The 23,503-nt window shown below is 40.4% G+C and overlaps 1 protein-coding gene across 15 annotated transcripts in view; it reads left to right on the top strand.

Annotated features, from left to right (window-relative positions):
- mmd (mind-meld) overlaps positions 1-23,503 on the top strand; it is a 226,663-nt gene that overhangs the window by 81,546 nt on the left and 121,614 nt on the right. The window contains exon 1 of one of the 15 annotated variants that reach the window (XM_069040464.1): positions 4,013-4,061. The exons of the other annotated variants lie outside the window; for them this stretch is intronic. The gene's annotated coding sequence lies outside the window, so the exon portion shown is untranslated. Of the gene's footprint in view, positions 1-4,012; positions 4,062-23,503 lie in introns of those variants that run through there. 15 annotated transcript variants of the gene reach the window in all.

Raw genomic sequence — 23,503 nt, 5'->3', positions numbered from 1 at the left:
GATCGTCAATAAAAATGCTGTAGGGAAAAACTCGTCCTTGAAAAACGTCTGGTTTGCAAGAAAAAAGCAAAAAACCGTGTTAAACGTGGCTTCAAATGAAAAAACGTAGACGCGTATGAAACAAACGCGCAATTTTGCAGAATTTTGGTCATCCCTTTTCTGACCTGTCCTGACCTGTCAGAAATGTAACGTTGAATGTGTTGTCTAGGGCAACGGTTCGTTATCTGCTCATTTTGCTTTCAGGCAGTTAAGAGGCAGTTTACAAAGGAGAAAAATGAGAATTTATGACAGTTGAAAACTATAAATAATGTTAATTATTTATGCCTTGCTCCTTAATCCTCTAAGTACTATCATCCATAATAATATAATTTATAGAATACATATTACTTAAAATCAATAACGAGCGTCATAGAAGTTCACTTCTATCGTGCACATTTTTTTTTCTCTACCGCAAGTTTTGAAGAGTCGTTAAAAATTTGCTGCACCGAACACCGCTCGCGATTAAACGTTTGCGAAGGATTAAGCGGTCGAATTTTCCATTTCCGACGGATTTTCGACAAAATGAACGTGCCTAACTGGCAGAATTTGCGTTTTTTATTCGCGTTAGCGGCGCCATTAAAATCAAAATGATGGGTCCATTTGTTGGTGCGTTCGAGTCGTGTTTAATAAACAACAATCAGTCTGGTGCTAGAGTGGGCAACGCTCGTTCCGAACAAATATTCGTGTGGGATTTTTCGCGAAAACAACAATCGAATTGATGTTAACTGGCGCGGATGAGTACCGTTTTCTTTGGAAGGACGTTTTGCTAATCAAGGACCCGAGGTAGTCGCAGGCGGATCTGGGATCGTCTGGGGACGAACGAGAACTGAAGAAGCAATTATAGAAGAGATAACGTCAATTAGCGTTATTGAGCCCCCACAACAGACACAAATAATGCAATGCGCCGACGAGAACATAATAAGGGTTGCTTCCACGGAGAGTATAAGAAGAGCAACGGACAAATATAAACCGCAGCAGCATGAACAATCGACCGGGCCGGAGAAGGATGATGAAATCTGACCATCGGAAAACGTCGAGATCTGAATAAGGGTCCCTGTTTAGGTTTCGTTGCTTTCATTCGTAGGGATTTCAATTAAACGATATGAATTTTGATGACGTTCGAAATGTAGGCGGCGACACCTCGCCACATTATTACGGACTCTATTCAATATGAATAGGTCGACGACCAAACCCGAACCTAAACTAAGTTGTTGCCGAAATATGGCCCTAATCTAAATATCACTCCACGTACTATCGTAAAGTTATATTATGTATTTAAATATCCTGTCCGGCCCACTAGCCGGACATCCGACTAGCATACTACAAGAGAACCCTCCGCCCTGACCCAAATAGACCGAAATAAACAATTTCGGGGGCTCGGTTGACGTTCCGATATTAGACCATGCTATAATAATAACAATGATTTATTTCCAACACACTACGAATGTCTATAATGGAAACGTATACCTGGAATAATCAAATTACGTTTGCACACACTACAAGGAATTACGAACAGAATATCCAAGCGAAGGTGACAAGACAAAATAAAAAGTGGACGTAGCAAAATTTTTCGCATAATCTTGACAATTTATTAAAACTATCAAAAACTATTTTGGTGGAAAATTCGCATCAGGATTAGGTATACACATAGACAGTTATTAATGTTATTATAAATGTTTCCTACATCGTACTCGTAGTTGACTATTATTTATGCTACAGTGTAAAATGCATTCACGTGTTTTGGCATAATGGGAGGCCATGGAAATTTTGCACTTAATTTGTTAGCAAAGCTGTCTGTTGAATTATGTTATGTTTCTCTAACTTTGTGGTTATAAATAGCGTCAATTTCTAGTGCATTGTTATCAGTTTTACCAGTTTTGCAATGGAAGAATAGTCAGACATCGCGGGAAATTCAGCAACATGTTATGTTCATTGTCCACATGTCAGGCACTTTAGTGACGGACTGACGGAAATCAGTGTGTCCAACGTTAAAAAAAAAATAAATCATAGCCTCCCGTTATGCCAAAACAACGTGAACGGTGTTTAGATCTGGATTTATTGTCACTTTGCAGTTTTCATTGTTTTTTTAGTCTGTTAAATAAGGTGTTCAGTTAATACAGCAAAACACTTTCCTACCAGAGTAGCAAAAAAAAAGAAAAGGTTTTTCTACTCCTATTAGATACTTAATACTGTAGTTATTACAGTGTTTTTCATTGGATAACAGGATTCATTACCCACGACCCGTTAAATAATAATTTCAAAACTCACTGCAAATATCATAGCAACTAGTTTATGAAGTCCAATCGCAAATTTCAATTTCAAATGTCAGTATCAGTTTGTCTAATAATGGAGCTTATTTATCAATTTCTCTTCATAGTCGTAGAGAAAGTATAGTATTATTCTATTCGTGGATGAATTACGCCACTCGCCTGCGGCTCGTGACACAAAATCATCCTCACGAGTAATACCCATCATTATCAACCCATTGAATAATATACATACTATTATTATCTGAAACGCTATACATTTTTTGTAATTTCTTATTATTGCAATGAAATACATATTCAAGTGTGATGAATGAAGAGCTTATTCTGTGTTAGCCGGCAAGAATGAATACCTTACAAAGTATCATAATTATGTATATTAAAGATGTAGTCAACAGATTTTTTCAGGCTGAAAGTGTAAATAAAGTAAAATCAACTGGAAGGTCCCCAAGTGTTGAGAAAACAGTTATGGATTAAAAGAATTACTACAGCACAACTCACAAACATTTTGCAATATTTAGATATTTTAAAGACCAAGGGCGGTATCACGACACCCTTATTAAATTTAATCATGACTCTAATTACCTTGGTGACGAATTCATCTCTTTCTGGCAGGTTATGATTGCATGAGTCTGTATCGTTTTATGTTTACTTTAATTACGACTCTAGTTAACGGCAACTTTAATAACGGTGTCGTGATACGGCCCAATATGTTTAAAAACTGCAGAAATGAATTGGACGTTACCGCCGCAATATTGACAATGTGGCAAGACAATAAAATAAGTGAAGAAGAATAATCAAGTGTCTTTCAAGTTTTTTTCTTCGAAAACAATACTTACATTTGTTTTTGTGCCAAGTTCTAATTGTTTTCGTTTTTCAACATAACTTTAATCAAACGGATAGACGAAATTTTTTTGTGGGATGATTTGATCTTAATTATTTGTGACAACTTTTTCATTTTAAATTACATTGTGTTAAAGCCCCTCGTTTTTAGGCAACCAAGTAATCAACTTTAGTTATACTAGCTTTTGCCTGGAGCTTTGCTCTCGTATAATAAGGAATGTGACAACGTCAATGTCAAGCTGAATTTTTAGTTGGAAATTTGTCCAAAGCTTTGTATAAGTCTCTCCTTGAACTGTCCTCTGTCAACTAATGAAACGTTGAAAAATAAGTAGCTACGGTAAAAAATACATGAACAAATTAAGAAATGAAATTCGTGGAAAATTAAGGAATTAGAAGAAAATAGATCAACGATTGAATCCCTTTTCGTCGTATGTTCAAGTGTTTGGTAATGAGGCATTAGTTTCCTCTTAAAATAAATTACGACTGTCTTAACCTCTCAATGAGCGAGGATACCTATACTCAAGTCAAGATTTAGAACCCTAAAGATTATTTCTTTCCTTTTTAACTGTACATAAGCGCTCCTTGAAGACGTCACACTCCATGCTCTTCGGTTCTGCGGATCACAAGTTAAGAACGATAAGGAAATTAAAATAAAAATCAAATTAAAAGTTTACTTCTAATCTTTACGATTGCAAAATGAAAGTCGCTTAAAAGTTGAAATCGACGAAATATAAATAAGCGAGGTGAGCTCATGCTCGACAGATTTATTGCGATATTCCATGACGTCATATCGTGATGAAAAGGAGTGCAAAACGCAATCGGGAATTTTCCCTTTCAAGCAAATTGTTTTTTAGAAAAATCGATATATTAGTTTGTGAATCAAGTGCGTTCAAACAGAGAACCAGACAGACAGAGGTAAAAACTGCTAAATTGTGTTCTTGTGCATGGAAGTTTGAAAATTTGTTTAAATATTGAAATAACAGACAGACACTCCAATGTTATTTATATGTAAATATGGCCACGTACAGTTACGCTATGCATTGTAGGTGGTAAATTTGCCCACCGATTACTGCGTGGGGAAACATAGGTAATAACCTTGTACAATTAGCTAGAATCTGGATTGCGGTCGAAGAGTTGTCGAAAAGGGAGTTGGTGTCGCGACCGGCGGAATCGATTTGTTGTCGTCAAAATCGAGGGGTACCACTCGACAGACGTTCGTCTTCCTGCAGGTCGTATCGCGGGTTGCAGGACAGCGTCAGGTAGGCAACTGTCTGTCGGAAGCTGCAGCCGGGGTTGCTTGGCAACGTACCCCCGGGCTACGTGTACTCGGCACCGCACCCTCTCGCGCTCTGCTTTCACGCCGTACGAGCGCCCTGTTTATCACTTGTACATACTTATTTATGAAGATAACGCGGGGGCACCTCCGCGTGGAGTCAGGTGCGGGCCCAAGACGCCACCCTTAATGACATTAATACGATTGTGTCTCGTCTGATCCTTGAGACGTGCGCGTTCCATAAATCAAATTAGGCGAATGGCGGTAAGCCGGGATAAAGTCGGTCTCCGGAGTTCGCGGACAAGGGTCCGGATCAATCCCGGGACAATCGGACTGCCAAATCAGTAATGCATATTATAAATTTAGATTGGTATTTCGTCGATGTAAACGCGGAACTAATTTACATCTCCTCCCACTGCCACGGGAAATATCATTAAACCTTATTAAGTTGGAAATACAATCTCCTTCCATGTAGAAGAATAATTAACAAACCACTCACCAACCCTCCGGAGGCTAATAGACAAGAATTTACACTCGAACCGTTGAAGTGGCTGATTTGTTGCCTCCGCGAACCATATTTTATATAATTTAGCAATCGGGCCTTTCTGCTTCGATCATCGCGTTTTAATTGGTCGGGAATCGATCTAAATGTTGTTCCTGTCGCACAGCGATCGCGGAGACTTGATCCTGGCTGGCGAGGAGCACGTTCCAGATTCTTGGAGCTACTTCCTCAACTATTTCCAGAATGTTAATCTCGAATTTTGCAGTCCCTCGAGGCCCCGCGGCGGCGGATTATAACTAAAACAGAAATAAAGCCGCCATTTATAAAAGTCGCCCTGTAACCCCATCGGTATTCGTCATTTCTGTAAAAACACCCCGTCCTGGTCGAGACAAGAGTGATAAACTATTTTCAGCTCGAAAGGGACGAGGATCGCCTACGAAACTACCCCCAACAACCACATTTCACCTTTTTATGATAATCCGACTCGACGGGGCTCTATTATGGTTAATAAGCACATTTGGTTGCGTAATACCGACTTAATTACACCTTTGCTCGACGCACGAATGAGGTCTCAATCGACACCCTCTCCCAATTAAAATTTCCTTGTTTGCTTATCGTGCACGAAAAAGATAAAAGATTAGTGCCGCCATAAATAACCGAAGAGAACATAAAATTATTGAGAAAAGTTATTCGATCGTAAATCAGGGGATGTCCAGGACATATTAGAAATAACGCCGGAGGTCAGATCTCGGTTGACAGTTGCTGAATCAAAGGATGGATCAGGCTGTAGACAGTTTGCAACTGAATTAACCTCGAGTGAAGGGGGTCAAAAAGTGACTCGAAAACTCCACGTGGTAGATTAAATTTTGCCAATCTGCGTCATCTCCAACTAGTCGGAGTAAAAGGAAGATCGATCTGGCACGATTGAAACTTACACGTCGGTTATTATCCGGGAAGTAGTAAAACATCAGTGATTTCTATCGTTCAAGATCTAGGACGGACGTAAAAATATTGAAACAAGCTGTTAGAAAGACCGTAAAACGGGAACGGGGACGTTGTCGTTTTGCGTAATCAAATATCGCCTCGAAACTGGAATTTTCGCGTCGGGTTCTTCCCCCGACGATGGAGGCGAGATTAATCCAAGATTAAAAATATATCTGTCATATTAGAAAAGCGGGAAAATGATGTGAGACATAATTCTGCATCTCCATCGAGGTGACAAGAGAAGAATGATTTGAAAAAAAATATACACCGCCGAAAAAGCGTATAATAAATTCGTAATGCCGTTCTATATAATAATTTTTTTTGCGCTGTCACTCAAACCGAAATGAACGAGGTATTTTCGGAGTTGGTCCGGGTATAATATATTTTTTTTGGCGTCGGATTAATCCCCGATTTGCGGTCGGGGGTCGGGGGCGGTCACGCATACGTGAAATTCGAAATGTTCTTAGTATTGCGGGTTGAATTCCTCCGGGGGCGAAAGTTTGGACACGTTTGCAGAATTGTTTCTCTTACAAAATACAATAATGATAGAGATAAAGAAGAACATAAAACTTGAACAAGTATCCGAGATCGATTCAGTGAACTGAATTATTATATTAGGTTGTTGGTGGGTTCTGTCACTGTTTTATATGAACGAATCGATACAGGTTCAGAATTTAGATTGGGAAAATGCCGTGTCTGCTGAGAAATTACTTTTTTCGGATGATTTGTGGCCAATACAACAAGACAAATAAACGTCTTTTTTAGGGCACATTTCATTCTTTACTGTTATGGGGCGGTTTTATCACGAATTCGACGTTAAACAGTGCGGACATAAATTATCGCCGATGACGCCCCCTTTTGTCAAACTTGTCGCCCCAAAAAAAAAAAGAGTGTGTGCTTAAGACCGCACGACAGAAGTGAAAACTTCTGTGACGCTCGTTATTGATTTTAAGTAATATGTATTCCATAAATATTATTATGGATAATAGTACTTGGAGGAATAAGGAGCAAGGCATAAATAATTAATATTATTTAAATCCAATGGTGTTTTTAAATAAACATAAAAAATCAACATTTTTCAATAGAAACTGCAAATACGTCCGCTTTTAGAGGTAAACACTCTGGCAAAATTTGTGAGGTTAGGTTTCGATGTTTCACAAGTTTTCATAGCAATACCCTGTATTATGATAATTTGTCCATTTTCCTCTTCACATTTTGCTACACAAATGTTTCCAATAGATGAATCGTTGAAGCCATATAATTGAGAATTACGTATTAAATCCTACAGCTACTCCTGTAGCTCTGCACTGAGGTCAGTCAGGTCACAACACAATGAACAGTGAAAATTGAAAAGTGACAAGTGACGCACAGTTGATTGTTTTTCGCTCGCTCCGAGATTTTAGCTTGCCGTGTCGTGCTGCGAACGATTTTACCGTGTCGCATGAAACTAAATCACTGCCCGGGAATAAAATGTATGTAGTGCGCCTAAAGAAGTTTTCACTTCAAAAAGAGACGAGTGTAAGTTCTCCCGGCCCCGCTTATTTGCATAGTTATAATTAAAAGTTTTTTCGTCGTCGTTGTTTCAAACCGAATAAGTTAACATTTAAATTTTAAAACGGATCTTTGTAAACTTTATCTTCATGGGAAGTTTGCGCAACTTGATAAAAAATTAACCGGACACCGACTCCTGGAGAATTCAACTCGCAGACAATTATCGTGATTTATCAGGCGGTGTTGTGACCCGGAATTAAAAACCTCGTTCAAACATTTAACTTGACGTTTCGCAGATTAGCCGAAACCGAGTTGATGCTTTTTACGCTTGGGAGATCTGAATAGTTCCTAGTCGAGAGATGTGGTTTTAATGTCAGCAGTGCCGTGCCCTATTCCATATTTAATTTAAACATAGCTTTGTGGTGTTGTCAACGTCTCTAGAATGTGGTGTTAATTAACTTTTATAAAGTTTGGGAATCTGATTTGTTCAAGTTTCTAGTTTCCAGCACGTGCCCTCATTCTCATTTTAATGACCGAACAGGAACATTATGCATGCGAAGAGCAAACTCTGCGAACGAGTTTTTTCTCAAAACTGAACCACCTCGACAAGTTCTTTGATACCTTGACTTTTCGGGGCCCAGCAGTTACCACATTTTTGTGGGGAAACGAGAGAAGTTTATTTGTTCTGGACCATGTGTACACGCGTATAATGAAAGATAATATTTATGTTTGGAGCTCGTAAAAGTTGAGCTACGCCACTGGTTTTCGGGGGTCTTTTGTTCGTGGGTTTTCTCGGTAGAATAGAGATGACAAATACTGCGGCCTTCGTAGTGCCGACTGTTGGTTCTTAGGGCGCCATCAGCGCCCCAAATCGAGATAATCACTGCCGCATCTAGAAAAGACAGGCAATAAATACCCACCGCCGAGGGTATCATAAAAGACCCTCTTGATCGCAGGACCGGCCCCTCGACGGTGCAAAAACACGTGAAAAGGGCACAAATGACGGGGCACTTCATTACGACCAAATCAAAACTAATAACGCCAATTTAAACGCAAATATTTGTGCTCCAGGAGAAGTTCATAACGGTCGCGTTATTAACTACGTAAACTAGATGTTCGTGGAACTTTGTAAACAAATCAAAGAGCACAGCAGGAAACAAGTGGAAACCTACAATATTAAGAAATTGCCGGTGAAGTAAAATTTTAAATAAAAAAATGATTTGGAAATTTGTCTTAAAAATGTCAAGATTCCAGTGGAAAAATAAAATGTTTTCCTAATTCTTTCGCAACGTGCAAAATTGAAATAGAGCACGCAATAAAGAAGTAATAGTACATTCTTCAACGAGCGATAATGATGGGTATTATTCAAGAGGACGAACACGAGCCGTAGGCGAGTGGTGGAATCGGCCTATAGAATAATAGCCGTTATACGCGAATTGAAGACTATACTTTCTCCACGACTACACCAAGAAAAAACAATCTTTGAAAATCGAATTTAATTTGACTTTCAATATTAAAATTGTGCCTCGTTTAGCGGTTGCTATGCGATGCGCGACTTATTGTTTACAAACGCATCCGATTGGTGATCTGCCGGTGATAGAATGTAAATACGAGGGATGGATCGGCCGACAGCCGTGAGTTTTAGTATTTTTTATCACTGGGTGTGGAATTGATATCATTCTTTCCTTGAATATCCAACAAGAATGCATTCATTCCTTAATAGTCGTGGAGAAATACATATACAGGGTTTCTCGAAGTTGACGCGTTCCTTGTAACACGAGGTACTACACATTATTCTTCTTAGTAAAATGTTTGTATCAATGGAGATAATTGATTGTATATTTTTATTGTATTCTAAAATTTTAAGTCCGGTCCTGTCCATTTCTCCGCTGTACTAGATTAATAACTAACCTGGCCCAGAATGGTGTCTTTCCGGAAATCGCTTTGCAATACTCTCTGGACGCTGCAGATTCGTTCTGATAACGTGATAACATTGCCCATGCATTTGCAACATATCTGTGAGCTCATTATTTTCCATTTCGACTAATTAGATGACAACTCTGACAGTAGTTTTGATTAACGTCCATGCTCATTTGATTTTTTTTTGTCAATTCCAATTTCTAACAAATCAGCGCAAATTTGAGCAGGACCGGTTTCAAAAATTTCAAAAAAATTAACTTATTGTATTTTCATTGCCGTACACATTTTACTAAGGTGATTTTGGCTAAAATTCTTTAGAACAACGCATACTATCACATGTTAAAAGGAACGCCTCAACTTCGAAAACATCCTGTATGTTTTCCACGATCATTTTATTTTGGTGGTTTTTGCTCACTGAAAATAGTTACAAATTAAATCACTAGTGAGGAAATAATATTTTCTCACTAGTGGGCAAAGTGAATGTTTTGAGAGTTTGTGGAAAGAGGACGCCAAATATTTTGTACTGAAAGTTTTTTTAATCTGTTTTTAAAATACTTTCTGAATATTAGTAACTAAAACTCTGTTATTTAGATCTTTTCTCTCTTCACCTTACTCTCAATTTTGTATCTGTCGATATCGCATTAAAAAAATTGTTGTTTTGCTATTATTAACAGCAGACGAGTCGCTCCTGTTCCCCTTTTCGACAGGTAGTCGAAATTCACGATCCGCGAAGTGTGAAGAGGTGACGTTCCCGCCTAGATTAAAAAACAAGCGTTTTTTTCGTCGGAATTTCCCTTAAAGCGTCTAAAAGTCGACACATGTTTCATACCGAAAAGAGAAATCCGAAGATTCGTTCTAAAAGATCAAAGATTTACAGTTGCCTCCGGATATCAAAGCGAAATTTTCATATCGAGCGACATGTGTGGGGGTGTGTCTCTCTCTGTGTGTGGCGGCTGATGTGGAACCCTTTAAGGGAGCCCCGACCGATCGATCGCGATCAAATTAGAAATTAATCGCGGACTTATCGCCATATTTGCGCCCCGCCGAAGCTCATGGTCGTGTCAGTTGTCGTAACATTCCTAGTTGGGGCACGTATCCAGCCAGTGAGCTTTTGCGTGACGCTTCATTCCAGATACGTGCGTTAAGGTGATAACGCAGCTTTATGACGCCCTATTTCGTTTGTTTATACGCAAATGCGCCACTATCGTTTAGGGTGATACACACAGATTCACCGACACGTTATAAATCCCCTCTCGTGTATTTTATTCGGGGGTGACGCAGGGCGGAACTTGGGACAAGTGCGCTTCGGCATATAGAGACGCGAATTTTGCGGCGGTTTGTTATTTTTTTTTTGGTCGATGCACTGTTCGACTCGTCCATATTCCGCGGACGTGACGTACATGACACTTGGTAAAAGCGACGCGTCGTAAATTCGCCGATACATCGGCGATTGCTATTCTCCTCGTCTAACCGGAATTTCACGACGCTTTTACACCAAATAAAACATACATCGAGGCGAGAAGCCGCGACACGACGTATTAAGCAAGTAAATGACGCCACAAAAGAAAAATCCCAGGATGCGTAACGCGCACCGGACGTTATGGGCCAATAAAAGTGGGCCGGTTGTCGTCGCGGGGGTTAACTTTGGCCTTGGCGTGGAGATATGATTCCTTTGTTTGGTGCGGGTGCGGCCTAGATAGTATCGAGGGCCGTTTCAATTCCACCCTTTCAAGCTAAACGATCCAAGTTTGCGACTGCAGTTTGACTGACGTCTGCTCGCCCCCGTCCGCCCTCTCCTACGTTCAAATTAATGTGTTCGGCAACGGTTTGTTAGATTTACTACTGTTAGTCGCCAACTTTCCCAACTACACATCGATTCAACATGCTTTTTTGCCGTTTTATCGGGACCAATTCGATAAATCAACTGGTTTTCTAATGCCGCCCCCAAAAAATTATTTCTATTCGGCGGAGGTAATAAATCCACTGCAAGAAGTTTATCGGTGCAGTTTATGTTGACTGATGTATCTCTCTCGCCGGCACCGCCAATATAACACCCCCGGATTTATGAGTTTCAAATTTGATGCTCCACCTCGAGGGGTTTTTTTCTCAACCGGAGTTAGGGAATTTGCCGACGATATCCGGAGATGGAAATCGTCAGTCTCTGTACACCCTTTAACGCCGAAACGTTTAACCGACCGACGTGTTTAAATTTTACAAGGCGACGACCCCAGAGACGTTATTTCTTCGAAACGGCGGCGAAAATTGCCGATTTTTAACGAGACTGTCTGCGACCAAACGGATTCTGCAACATCCTCTTGTAAGGTCATGTAAGGAAATGTGTCCAATGCATTTATCAAACTACATTTCGTCCCTAATCGGAGACGAAGAGGTTCAAGAATGTGCCACGGTATCGTCGGTGCTTTAAAAATCGTCGACAATATCTGGACGTGAAGTTGCGCGATGCAGTCTTTAACACCGAACCGTTTTATCCTCCACGATGTTTATACTGATCCCGACAAGTTTCTGCACGTTATAGCCTGGAAGATGAACGAAATTTGCTGTTTCCTCTGGGAAAAATGCGTCTCGTCAGCAACAAAATAGCTCGATACTTCTTTTACAAAGTCGTGTCCTCGACATCGACACCAGTAATTCGGATCTAGAAAAAAAGCAGCTTTTAGGAGAACTTTCTTTATTTTAGTTGGGAAACGCCGGCTTTAAAATTACAACTGGCTCAGTTGTGAGTTGGGAAAATGGAAAATGGGAGGCGTTGATGCTGGATTTAATAATACATAGTATATTATATCATTAAGAGTAGAAGTGTCTCTTTTTGTGCTAAGCCCAGAGATTGAAGACCGAAACGCAGTTGAGGTCGACAACTGGGCGAGACACACAAGTTTCGATAATGTTAATAAAGTCTACAATGCTACCCATTCTGATGTACTTTCTGCAAATTTCCAAGTAAAACTTTCCCAAAATGGTGAATGATCGCGATTTGTAATTTTTAGGATCCTGAACTTTTACTACGATAGTAGAGCCCAAATCTTCAATATCTGTCATTGTCAAATTGGTGATTTCATTGCATCGAAAGCGGTCACACTTAGTGACAAGTAAGTGCTTATTCACAATGGACATAAGCTTGACATAAGGCATAAGAAATTCATGATACATGCAGTGGATATACTATTAATTTTAACGTAACTTATGAGAAGTGATCTCAGTGAACATTATTGTTGTGTACAGAAAGGCATGAAGAATCATATTCGAGTTATATGGACACATAAATTATTTTCCAATTGCCCAAATTTACAAATTATTCTTAGGTATCTCTTATGTATTTCTTATGTCTTATGTCCATTGTGAATAAGCACTAAGACCTAATAATACAATAATAATTTGTAATTCTTCCTCTAGCGAATTCAGAAATTATACCTATGTAGCCAGAAATTTTGCATCAGGAGCAATTATGTAGAAATCATACACTTTTCGCCCGGGACTGTGGTCGGATTAGATCTACATTGAGTTTGCCGCGATCTGCAAAAAGCTGGCCAAAAGTCGAAAAATCGAAGTGTGAATTAGGGACTTTTTCGCACATAAATTATTCCTAAAGGACCTCTGGCATAAAATAAACCGATTAATAAGTCACAGTTGTCCTTTATACCTTCGTGGCATCGCTTAAAAAGTGAGCATTGAAACGAATAAATGCTCCGGGTTCCTGAGCGTCAAACGTGCTGTTAATTGTTTCGCTTCTTATTTCGTCAGAAATTGCGTTAATGAAGTGCAACAAAATGGATCATCTTCCCCAAGGAATGTAGAATGAAATGTACCACAAAATATTTATTAATTGCAAACCTGTAATTATTAGTGTAATGATGAATGTAGCTGTATTTTTCGCAAACCTAATTCAAAAATCTTGAATTAAAAGTGACATACAAAAAAAATCCCACATGTGCCCACTCTCTTATCACTCCTATATTGTTTATTAAACCTTCCTGTACAATATTATGCAAAAATTAGCTGCGCCCACCTGCGCTTTTTATTTATTTTTTTTTTTTTTTGGGGAAATGGTGATGAAGTGCAAAAAGCGAAAATATTTACAGATGTATTTGATCATGTATTTTTTTTATAATTAAAATTTCTTTGTTACGGTTGTGGACGGCAACAAAGCTGTCACGAGATTGCAATTTTTCAAGCTCATTAAACCAAGTTTAACTGAAACTCTGAACATTATAATTATTATAATCACCATTTTGGATTCGCCATTTTTTTTTTGGAAAGTCTAATACCTAAAAACAGCCCCATTACTAAATTTCATTAAAATTGATAAACTTGGTAATATTTCGAATCGCCATTTTGGATCCACGATTTTGTTTTTGGAAAAACTAAGTACACATTCGTAATCAGCGATCTCGAAACCCCTATTCCTCAATTTTCAATAAATTATTTTGATTCTTTCGACTTTTGGCCAGCTTTTCGGTCATTTTTCCCACTGTGCGTCTGTGGGATACTTCTACTCCTAGGACTTGAAACACTTCTACTCCGCTCAGAAAAAAAAATGACAGTTTAACCATCTCTATGGAGATACAAAAAGGCGCGATTTTCGACCGCATGAAAATAAATTAAGTGTTTTCCAAATAAAAATTTGCATCGAATCGAACAAATGCAACTGAATCGTGAATGTGGGGAAAACGTAGCGATACAAATTAGTTTTGCGTGATTATTCAACAGTTGCGAGTTTTATTTTGGGCTAATGGGTTTAATTACGTCGAGATGTGTACGATAGGGTGTAATCGCAACCGCATAAACAGCGCCCATTATTAATATCTGGGCAAAACGTACGCACGAAACGAGATTAATCTGTAATTAATTTTTGGAATGTTGGAATCTATTAGGTGGTCGAACATTCAATTCGAACGGAGATTGTCCGACGGCAATGAATTTTAACGGCGTCCCCATAACGGCTAATTAGGCGAGATAACATCTCGATCAATCGGTGGACGACCGATCAATTACCAGATTTCTGTACGACTCGACCGCAAAAACCGTGTCCTTTTACGGCGTCAGCAGGAGCAATCCGGACCGCATTCGCAGGTCCTGCGACAACTTCCAAACAACCGCACCGCCGCGATTCTTGTTTCATAACGAAACGACCGCGTCGGCAAAAACCCCATCCAGAAACGGTGGAATTCCCTCTGGTGTGGTCGAAGGAAAATGTCGCTGACGCCGGACCTCTCGGATGTTTTATTATTTTTGTTCAAATGAAAACAAAGTGTTATCGCCTCGTCATTTTTACTCGTTATTGTCTCCGATGTGATGAAAGCGCGCTCTTAATTAATGTTTTACGTGTTGGAGAACATTTTTGCGGAACGTTCCTATTTATATTCCTTTTTCTAACGGCGAGAGCATTTGAGATACGTACGTATTTTACAGTTTCTAAAGAGCGGTGCGCATTTCACACGTTTTTCCTTTTCCTTCCATTAGGCGAGTAATGCCCCGGCTTGTGTATATTTTAGAGTGTATTTCCTTATTTCTTCCGTCTGAGCATTGATCTCGAAGCTTTCATTATACAGCTGCCACCTGCACGGCCAGACTTCCACGATAAAATCTCGGACGGGGGTCTAATTGCTCCTCTTAATAATTTTTTTCTATTTCCTCCTCACACGCAGGATTGATCGGCGCGCCCTTCACCAATTAATTAAATTCTTTCGTTACATAAACATGTCGTTCGCCCTTTCATTATCGGATTTTACGAGAACGGTTTATATTTTCGCGTGTGGAAACAGCACACGGCCGCAGCCTAAGTTGTGTTGGGCTTTTCTTCGATGCTGACAGGCCACTTCGCTTGATGAACGGCCTACATAACTCCGCAAAGTGTTACACGAACAAGAACAGTAAACTTTGCGAACGTCCCACGGACACCCGACGATTGTTATTTTACGACTGCACAAGACAACGAAATTGCCTCCGGTTCCTTATATTAATACAACAAGGACTAATCAGTGAATCAATCGGGAAGGAGCAAGTTTTTATTAATTAAAATCTGGCCGGTTCGTTCTCTCCCCTTTTCGCGTTGTTGTCCAAATTTAATTAGTATCCTGGCGTTGGTCGACAAACACAAAAAATCCGCTTATCGAGTGATATTAGATGGAACGCGAGAGAGAGAAAAAAATGTGAAGCACATGGGCAACAAAACGGAAAGTAGACGGCATAGATACGGGATGAGAGGGAAACCTGGCGGGTATTCATTAATCAAGGGATGTATTCAATTAGCGTGTTCTGTCGTACAAAAGAGCGAGTATATCTGGCAACAAAGGGAAACCATGGTAGGTACACGCAGTGGTAATCATGTATCATAGCCGACTTCGTTTGTGTGGGTAGTCAGGGAGACAGACAGGCGTTTTCTTTTCTGCCATGTCACATCGGACAACGCAAATTGTTTCCGGTTTGATCCGGGAAAAGTTCGCAAAAGCGTCGCTCGCGCTATTCAAACGACCGCGAGCCGACAAGGAAAGTTAGCGGTTAGGCGTGGCGCCCTCTCTCACGATCTCTCCTAAGCCGGTTGTCAGGGTTCTCGTAACTACCTGAGATTTTGAACCGTGGCGACAACTCCGGCGCTTAATTGCTTTAAAAAATTACACTCCCAGTTGTGGCAGGGTCGAATTAAGGGCATTAACGAATCAGGAGTCGCCTCTGTGGCTTTGTGTGACGCGCCGTAAAAATGGTCGAGAGACGGGCGTCGCGATGAAATGGAGTTCGTTAAGCTCTGACGCCCCGAATTATCTAAATTATTTGATTAGGCGATTAAAAAAAGTGGACGACGTAAAAAATTCATGGTGGGTTTTTATTTTAGTAACGACACAGCCAGCGCACAGATAAAACTCTAATGGACTTTGTTTACCTTCAACTGAGCTAATCCGGCCCCATCATATTTAATTAGCCACGAGTAAACCCTTCCAGAGGGCCTAGTTTACTTTAAATAAAATTTCTCGGCGAATAGAGCTGAATTAGAGACGGGAATCGATAACCCACGAGGTGGAGTAAATGTGGCCGCTATTTTTGCAGGAATGGGATGAAGGAAGTCTCCAGAGTGGAGCTTTGAGGTTGGGTTATTTATTGTAAGTGGGAGTAAACGGGTCGCTTTTTGTCCGGACAATTATTAACTGTCGTTGCCTCGAATTACGGAAAATCGGTCCGGATCGGTTTCCAGAAGGTGGAGATATTTTTCCACGGTGTTCCGGACAAAATGTCAAAGCGGAGTTTATAAGAAAATTATTTCTCTCTGTTGGGTCTATTTCCATTACAGCAGCACAACTTTATACACAGTTTAGATATTTTTACTCTAATATAGTGTATCGATGCGACATTAACATGTTAAAAAACTATTTTTTTTTTCCGTGCACGCTCATAATTTACAATTAATTCAAAGAACATATTTATGAAAATATTTATCAAAATAAAAGGATTAGTTTTTGAATTATTCCAATTTTAAGATTAACAGCGAAAAATGATCAAGATTTGTCATAAATAAATACCTCATTGTTGGTAAACATCTGTTGAGAACTTTTCTAGTAATTCTTTAGTCTCTAAAGGGTACCATAAATAACCCATGTTAACCTCTTTTGTGGAAGTGACCGCCCAATTTAATAATAAATCATAGCTAAATTTTGCACTTTAATATCGAATTCCATTTTTTTCAAAAACCGGTGATGCTTTCATGATTTCAATGCCATCAAATTTTTTCTATTGTTTGAAAGGACTCGAAGCGAAAAATTATGTAAATTAATGTAGCGGTTATTGAATTAAACAAAATATTTACTCGTTTCATTGAAAAATTAGAAATTTTTACAGAATGTTTTACAGGGTCGCGCACGTAAGAAATCGCGACTTATAATTAAATAAAATTGTCGAAAATTTTTCACACTTACCTGGGTATTGGTAAGGTACATTTCATAATTTTTTGATAATTTTTCGCTTACAAACAAAGCCAAAGTAAAGTTTACCAAAAAGTCAAATTCTTATTTCTATATTAACCTACCCAGATTCACTTATTTACGAAATCAGCGGAAAAAAACACCAATTAGATTTTGAATTAAACGCAATTTTACATTTTAAGTTTGAAAATAATTTTTATTTATGACCTGCTACTTGTGCTGTTGTAAATTTAGGTGACAATGGGAATTGTCAATTTTATGGCAAAGCTGTAAATAAGAGGCTCAAAACGGCCGGGTAGTAGTGAATGATCCTTTTGTTGGCAAATTATACCATTTGGGGCATAAATCACGCGTCTGGTTTGCGTTTAAATAAAAAAAAAACGGATTATTTAGCTAACCATGTGAAAATTTGTAATTGTGCCACGAAAATTTGTAATTGTGCCACCAGGGTTTGATGCGCTAGCAGGTACAGGTTCATTTAGTGCAAAAAAATGTTCGTTCGGGAAATGCGGTCCAGTTGCATTTTGTGTAACTCCACGCGTTCCCTTCCAGCCGAATTCCGTAAATCCTTCAGTTTGTGTCTTCCGAATCTCGGCCCCGATGAGTCGGAAAGTGTGCATCGCTGATAAGCCTCGATTTATGAGCCGGTGCTTTCGGAGCTTATTTATAGGTGAGCGTAAAGTGGTTATTTGTGCTGTTGGGGCCGTCGTCAGGAGACGTGTCGTGATCCTCGGAGCTGATTCAAAAGAAAAGGCCTTATTTAACGGCGACGCTTCATTAATTTCCTTCAATTACGCCGGCACAAGAAGAACTGCTATCAAACAGCATTTCTTTTTTGTCGATGGCGTCGTCCTTTGTGCCCGTCGCCAAAGACAAAGGGCCGATCTCTCCTGGCGAAACAATGCAGATGTATCGCATCATTAGGACCGAATAAGGACCAGTCATGCTTGCATTTTCATTTGAAATTCGAACTGAATCGATGGAGCCGCCGATTTTGTTTACAAGGAGAGGGTCAGGACGCGGAGCCGCCCGTCTCGCCCTTCCGGATGCATCCGGAACGGTCGTCGTCCTGGTAACGATGACGTCACAACAGTGCAAGCTCATTACGACGTCGATGTGACGTCATTGGAATCCGGGATGACACGATTTCGATACTGATGGAACTTTTTCCGACCGGAAAGCTGTCGACGAGCAAAACATCCGGGACGAAGGACCAAAACACCGCTCGCGACAAGAACCATATTTTTTTCCGCGAGGCCTAGGTGTATTGTAAAATCCCACGATAAGTTTTATTGCCCTGTTCGGAGGACGGACATTATTGTCGACATTATTATTTTTGAAAATGAAAAATGCCACCATAAAAGTTGGCGCGGAATTGATGGTTGTTTAGATGGAGTTTTCTTCTTATTGCGCCAGTTTTTTTAAATAATTTAAACGGTCGTTTGTTACGAGTTGAACGTTTTTGAGTCGACAACTCGTAATATCGGAGTTTATATACAACGTACACGAAACGTAAACGCCGACAACTACAAGAGGGAAAAAAATTCAATTTCGCCGAAATTAACGGTCGTACAGTTGGAACGCTATAAATAAAATTTTATACGTCACGATGTGTTTATAAAAACTGTCGGTGTAATGGCGGCGGCTTTAATGTGTGGCGATTACAAATTGTTTTACAGATAACAATTACGTAAAGTCGTCATAAAATACCGAAGTGAATCAATAATTTTATCGAATTTACGACTGGTTAGTTTTCAAACCTAAAACTTGTAAAAAGGAAAGGGTACATCTTTCATTCCCCCCGAAAGGGGGGCGGGCTGCTGAGGCTTTCCAGAGCCTTTCAGCCACACTGACGGGAAGATTCGGGATGGGTGCGGAAGGAAGGTGGTAGGTACTGAGAGGTTGATATTGACCCAACATTTGCCTTATCTGTGATATGAGACATATCACGATGTGAAAAAAACCCATACATGGTCAGGCGGAAGCGGGGTTAGAACCCGGAACCTTCCGAATGCAAAGTGGCGCGCTAGGTGCTTGGCCACAGTACTCGATCAAAACTTGTACGTGTTTAAGTAGAAATGTATACGGAGTGGACGTCGCATAAAGTCTTCTTAACCTTTTATTACTCGCGATGTTATTTTTATTGCACGACTTTTTATCTTCCGGGGTACGAAAACTTTTCACATGGTTTCCTTTCGGTTGTGACCTAATTGTCCCCGCTTTATGGCCGATATAAAACAATGCCGGGAATATGAGAAACTATTAAAATCAGGCACTAAAAAAATATTCCTGAATCGCAGGGTCGTTACTACGACGTATAATACCAGCGGTTACGAGACGCTTTAACAACACGACTTTTATGCCCCTCCGTTGATGTAAATTAAAATGGGGAGGCGAGCGGTCAACTGTCACATTATCCGACGACGAGCTTTCGATCTGCAACTCTGTTGCTTCCCCGACCTGTGCCGCCCACAAGACAGGTCGTTAAGGGGAGCCGTGAGGCACACCCACCCGACTCAGATTTTCTGACGCGTTTTCACCTCGAGCACATCCACCGTAAAGTCGCTTCTGACACAATCTGAGCTTTCAACCCTTCGTTTCGCATAAAGTTAATTTCATGGTGATCATCCCAGGGCCTGTTCTTTTGATTCTGGAGCAGCGAAAGCTCTTCCGTTTCAAGGTGTGTGTGACATCGTTTACTTTGTTCTTGTCCTTTATGTGGTCGGCCTTATTGCGTTGTTAAATTTCGATTTGATCCGTGTTCGGACGAGGGGCTCAGTCTTTAACGGTTATTGCAAGAGTGGCGCAAATTTTCGCCTTTTCCAGATCAAAACGGACAAATTGCTTGCAATCCCCATTTATTATTTATAGAGTCGCTTTGTCGCACCGAGTTAAACGTCTCCATTGTCGGCCAGACTTCAACCAGTCATTATTTTTCGCCTTGCTATCTCGGAGAGAATTAGTTTTATTGTTTCCCGAAGCTTATTAATCAAATTTATTATTCTGGCAAGAAACAAGAAAGAACGGGGCCATTGTGCCCTTTGTCGTCGATTGTGTCACATAATCTCCCCGGGTGCAGGGGGTGAGTTTCATTATTTCGCAAATTAAACTTTCCACGTTGGAGCGTCCCCGGAGACCACCTTTTAGAACTTTGCCGCATTACACATCTGCAAAGTCGCTAATCCGATCGGTAATTACGAATCCCAAAGACACGACATCCCTGACAGGTATTATACGAATCCTCACTTGTGCAATCATCGAAACTGGGAAAGGTGCGGCACGGGGGAGCTTTTATGCCGAGCTGTTGTTGTTTCCAACTAGTCGCGGCTTCGGATTTGTCGTATTAATAATATTAAGTCGAGCTTGGCCTCCAACTTGTAGTTTCATATCGTCTAAGTTTGTCAACGTTCGCTGACACAATACACCTACTGACATCACCTTAATGAAAACGGTCCGTGCTTTGCAACCAAGACGAAATTAATACGGCCAAATCTAATTACGACTTTCTCTCTCTTCCCATACGCCAGGGAAAAAACCCCAAAGCTAAATCAAATATTACGTTGATTAAAGACGGTGGCGTCGAGTTTCTGTATGAATAAAGCTCAACCGAACCGAAGTGACCGCAACGGTGAGTTATTTAGCGGAAAGTTTTAATGGAATAGTGGTGGGTGCTTCACTCGAGGTACGTGATGTGTTCTCAATATTTCAACGATTTCGAATGGCTGCTGAACATTGCGCCGCCATAACGGCCACTTTTTGCTCGTTTACTGTCACTCGATCCTATCGGGTTGCATTTTTAATGCCTGCAACTCGGGTTGGCTTCTTGCAATTAATTTCAACAGTTTCATTCGTTTTATTTACATATAACAAACACATCGATGACTTGAATGGGTTCGCAATCACCGATATTGTGCAAGGCGGTCGATCGCGCTCCGACGCATCAGACGCTTGCGGTTGCGGAGCACGATCGCAACGGTGATCAGTTGACGCTGGCGCCATCTCACAATGCATACAGTAATCATACATGTGTGCATAATACGTTCAGTGCAGTCCCTGCACTGCTGATTGTATTAGATTTACAAAAAGCAGACTTACAAAGTAACTCATCACGTGAAATGTGTCCAAAGGTTTTCTTTCGTGAGGTAAAAAATTCCAAGGGTCACCTTTTTTCACGTTTCATTTCAAGTTTTTTATGTCTTCAATCAAAGCTCTCGTAGAAAGAACGAAATGAAAGTCAAATTGCGACGTTACGAATAAATTATATTCTTGAAAGTAACAATTCAGCAGGACAACAAAAAAGGACAGAATATATGTACAATGATTAAATCAAACTTTGGTTTGTAGTTAGAGTTAGTAGAATGAATCATATTTGGAGTTAAATTTGCTAATTTAGTCGAACGGTCACTTTTTACTCGTAGATTAGTCTCTTGCGGTTAATTTCATTTATTTTGTCCACATCTGTCGCATCGATAAATTGAACGCATTCACAGCATTGTGCGGGTGAACGTATTTGTCCGAAACTACACATACGGTTGCGCGGCACGCTCGTGCCGGTGATGAGCCGACGCTGGCGCCATCTCTGACCGCCCAACGGCGACTCCTATCGCAACAAATTTTTCCAATTCGATTTTAAGGCAGGAGCATAAACCGAAAGTTTCCGTTGAAAATCGACGATGCTTTATCGTGTCGTTCGGTGTTTTGATCGCTTCTCATAATCCGTACTATGACGATGGTATCATAAAGACAACCCCAAAATCGATAGACGTACATCCAGTCGAGTTCGGTATCGGGTTAGTACGTTTCTTTATCTAAAAATAAATCTCTTTTTGTTTTAACCGGTCGGCCATAAATTCGGCATCGTGGCAGGACTGCCTTATCGGATCGCGATGGTATATTTTTTGTATGTGGAATAATTTAATTGATGTAGAGTCGAGTGCGTAAATCTCTCGGCATATACTTGTCACACGGAACGGCGGTTAAGATTTTATTAAGAGGAGGCAAAGCGCGGAATAACTCATTCTGAACACGAGCGGATTTAACGTAGGTAATGTACGTTAATCTCCAGGACCGACGGGGACTTTGCAGACGCTTTATGTAATGTATGTTTCATGACCCTTCAGTAAACACGCGAGATACACAAGACAGTTGTCTTGTTAGTCGTCAACGCGCCCACCCCGCGACACGCGCGTACGGATTCCCTAATTGCGCATCCCGCGCGCGGCTAATCCGCACCCCTACATATCGCGAGGTATTTTCGGGACCCCGGGGGCCCGATCATTCGTCATTTAACGCCCCGCCAATCATTATCAGGTTATATTTCCATCAACGTTCGCCTTTCTAAGTAAACGCTTCGCCGATCGCTGAATTTTTTATGAGGAAATTTGATAGCCAATTACTGGCGGAAACGTGTTTTCTTCAATTAGTCACGCGGATCAGGTGCACAGGTCCACCTGTGAAAAAATGCCGCACCCCCGCCACAGCGTCTTCGCTGTTTGCGAGGGCATGAATTAGAAATGCGCTCCGGGACGGCGAAGGAGCCATCAGGATAATTGCAGAGCGATTTTAGTATCGTTTAATTTGCAACTCGAGCTAGTAAGAATCTTCTTTTATTATGCATAAATTTTCATACATTATGCACTCAGGTGGGTCGGCGGTCCCTCGAACGGGACCCTTCCTCGATGCTTTATCAGAATTTATTAAATCTCGCATTAACCCGCATGGGTTAGTGCTTTATAATCGACTCGTGAAGTTTGACTTTATTATATTTACTGCCAACAGGAGTAGTAGGTACGGTGATGGTAATAACAATAATAAAACGTGCAGCATCCTGTTGAATATTATATTTTAATAAGTGGAGCTACATTAAGTCGGTGTGTTTTTGTTACCTTTGTACCTCGATGCGAAATTAAATTCCTCAAGCTCGCTATTGTCGCTTCATAAAGACAGCGGCATCGCTGCCGAGCCTGAAAACTTCCAAATAGTTTTGTTTAATAACTACCGACTAATCGACTCTTGAAACTTTTCGGGGTCGCGCACGAAAAATTCTACCCTTCGGATTTCGACGACGTGCAAAGCGTTGAGTGTGGTGCGGGCGGCGGCTTTGTGTATCTCCATAGAGACGGTTAAAGTTTCATTTTTTCTTTTCGCAGTAGAAGTACTTCAAGTCCTAGGAGTAGAAGTGTACCTAAGGTCATTTGAAGCATTTGTCAGGATTAATTTATCAATTACAATAATATAACTGCAGGAAAAAAAATAATGA

This window comes from Tenebrio molitor, chromosome 3 (assembly GCF_963966145.1).
Source record: "Tenebrio molitor chromosome 3, icTenMoli1.1, whole genome shotgun sequence".
Classification (NCBI taxonomy): Eukaryota; Metazoa; Arthropoda; class Insecta; order Coleoptera; family Tenebrionidae; genus Tenebrio; species Tenebrio molitor.
Note: the sequence above shows the minus strand (reverse complement) of the source record. Positions and strands in the feature narration are given on the sequence as shown.